We start from the raw sequence: 3,476 nt of genomic DNA on the forward strand, positions 1-3,476 counted from the left end.
CTCAATGTCCCCTTAACAGCCAATTTAGCTTTCATTACACCATATCTGTAGAGGCATTCCTTTTTCAGTGCCGGCTCACTGTCTTCATAAAACCGATATCCTCTTCTCATTGTTTTCTCCTCTTCTTCAGGAAACCGTAAATCAAAGAAGGGCAAGAAGAAGTCCAACAGTGAGAGCGAGGAGTGGTCCACAGGTATGTTGTTCTAAAGTGAAAAACTATAACTGTGATTATGTCAGTTTATCAGTAATTCATGATGATGATGGGTCTGCTGTGTCAAGGTGGAGCAGGACCCTTCAACCCCCTGACTGACACCACTGGTGCCCAGGCTCCAGCTGCACCTATCAGTCCACTCAAAAATGGTTTGGAGTGTTTCTTTCTTTGTCTCCTTCCTTTTTATCTTTATACTCCAAAGATTGTTTTGCTCATGACTGTAAGATGTTTCTTTCATTCCTCCTGTAGGTATGAGTAATATCGCTCAGCTGCCAGAATCCATCCCCTACTCTCACGGTGGTGCTCTAGACTCCCCTGCGTTCGGCTCCTCTCTGCCCAGCCACAGTGCTCAGTCTCGGGGGTTCGGTGTTCCTGCAGGCCCCTTTGATGCTGCAAACCCCACTGGTCCTGGGAGCCCCTTTGATCCTGCGAACCCCTCTGGTCCTGGGAGCCCCTCTGATCCTGCAGTTGTTAATATCCACCTAGTGCTGTCACCTGCTAATGGAGGACCTGCTAATGGAGGATCTGCTCCTTCAGGGACGATTCAAGGTGACTTAAACACAGATGACCTCAATTTCAGTTTGAACTTCATATGTGTGTGCTAGTTTGAATTGCTGACTGTATGTTTAAAAAGTTAAAAGAACTTGAATGGAAATGTGTTTTAATGCTTTTGTTGGCAGATCTCCTGGGTCTTACAGGCCCCAGTCCCAGACCCAGCACCCTGGAGGACGTCGCCCAGGCTTTGGGGACCTCTCTGGCAAACGGAGGTCCTCAGGGACCAGGAGCAGGAGCAGGAGCAGGTAGGACAAACAGTCCAGTGGATATATATGTGTGTCCCACTTTGACCAAATATATATTTAAGTTTCAAATGATGACATCTAAAATGGTGTTTTAACAGATTTGATTTTCTCAGGTCAAATAAGCAACTGGACAGTCATTTCTGACAGAAATCTGTGTGTGTGTGTGTGTGTGTGTGTGTGTGTGTGTAGGCCTCCTTATCGACATTAACCTTTGCAGTGATGCTCCCATGAATGGACTGACAGCTCTCAGCAATGGGACCATCCTGATATTTAAAGGTCAGTGTGTTTGTGTTGTGTCTTATCAAAAACCATCAGGCCCTAGGGGTAAATATTGTATCACATCAACTTATATTGTCTCCATGTTCAGTTGTTTGTGTGATCTGTGCATGTTAATGTGAGTCAGTGTGAGCTGTATCAGTTCCATGTGTGTTTCAGGTGAGCTGTTCTGGTCAGTTGACCCCGTCACTCGCTCAGCTGCTCCTCCACAGAGCATCACAGACATTCTGGGTGTCCCCTCCCCTATCGATACTGTGTTCACACGCAGCAACTGCCATGGAAACACCTACATCATCAAGGTAGAAATATTACTGCCACTACTAGTACTATCACTATATCTACAATAATAATATACTATACCACACTATACCATATTACAGGGAAATATACTCAGTGTTTTATTATTATTTTATTAATACCATTTTGGGTATTTTACTAGCAATTCTATCTATCTCTTTTAGATTTTAGAACTTAATAAGATCTGGTTTTCTGTCCTTTTACTTGCCGACTAAAAGATCACACTTAAATACCATTTCACCAACCTTTCTTCTCCACCTCTCCTCCTCATCTTCCTCACCAGGGAGACCAGTATTGGCGTTTTGACAAGAACATGATGCTGGAGCCCGGCTTCCCCAAACCTCTGACCTCAGAGTTCCCAGGTCTGACAGGAGGCATCACTGCTGCTCTGTCACTACCAGCCACCAAGGCCAGACCAGAGACCATCTACTTCTTTAAGAATGGTGAGGAAGTCAGAGAGAACATCTAACCTGATGAGCTTCAAGTCTCTGTATGGAGCCCTGTCACCTCTTCACAGATAGATGTACACTATATTACTTTTGACAGTTGGTGGACATGACAAACTGTTTGTCTTTCTTCTAGGAGAACTCATGCAGAAGTTCACCTACCCACCAGGCAGCACTCCTCCCTGCAACATGAAATCCAGGAGCCCACTGAAGAGCCGCCTCGCTAACCTGGCTGGTCAGTAACACGACTCACCAACTTTACAAGCAGGAACAGTGTGACATTTTGGGGAAGTGTTTGTTGCCTTCAGATGATATGTTTGATTGAAGTAGGCTAGTAGTTTCCTCCCTGTTTCCAGTCTTTGTGCTAAGCTAGTAGGGATGGAAATCACCAGAGGCTCCACGATACGATATGATCACGATACTTGTGTCACAATATGATATTATCACGATACATGTCACAATATATTATCACGATTTTAAATATATTCTGATATCCTTTTTTCACCTGCAAATTATGTTCCCAAAGGAAAAAACACATACATTTTCATTTGCAATTCCTACAATAAAAAAATCAATACTTGGTGTCTGTGTATCGATACAATATTGCCATGCAAAATATTGCCATACTATACTGTATTGATTTTCCCCCCACCCTTGCAGAACCATCTCTGATTTAGACATAAGATGAAAGTGATATCTGTAACAAAGCATTATTCTTAAAATGTTGGCCTGTTCCTTTAAAACCCTGGCCACAATTTAGCAAAATCTTTGTCTAAAACTGTCTTAAATGTACTTACGGTTTTTTAAATTTTTATTCCTCTCTCTCACACACACACATACACACAAACACACACAGAGGGTCTTTTAGGTGCAGAAATCAACCTCAAAGTGTCTCTGAAGGGATTCCCCAGCCCAATCACATCAGCTCTGTCCATGCCGAGCCCCCAGAGGAGCGACAAATATCACCACTTTGTCTTCTCTGGACGTAAGAACCTCTCAGATGCTGACCTAGCTTATCTTTCATCATTGATGTAGTAAACAGCTGAGTCATATCCTCTGTTCTCTCTGCAGCTCTGTACTTCAAAATCCAGATATCAGGTGACCTGCCGGCGCTGGCCAAACCCGACCCATCTGCAGTCTTCGCACCCCTACCCATCTTCAGCCCTCCCGCCGAGGCACCAAACGACCCCAACGCGGCCGCTCCCAACGCTCCCCCTCCTCAGCTGACCAACTCCATCAAAGTGTGGCTGCGCTGTAATTAGAAGAAGCCCTGAAGAAGAGATAAGCAGCTCTGTCCTTCAGCACAACCAGCTCTACTTTACAAATGTCTTCATCAGCACCTGTTTGAAACTCAGTTGATATATCCAAATATGGAAGATACAATGAAAATTCAATGCTCCATTCCCACTATGATTATAAAGCAACACAACATCGCTGTTACTCATT

The sequence above is a fragment of the Scomber japonicus genome, chromosome 12 (assembly GCF_027409825.1).
Source record: "Scomber japonicus isolate fScoJap1 chromosome 12, fScoJap1.pri, whole genome shotgun sequence".
NCBI lineage: Eukaryota > Metazoa > Chordata > Actinopteri > Scombriformes > Scombridae > Scomber > Scomber japonicus.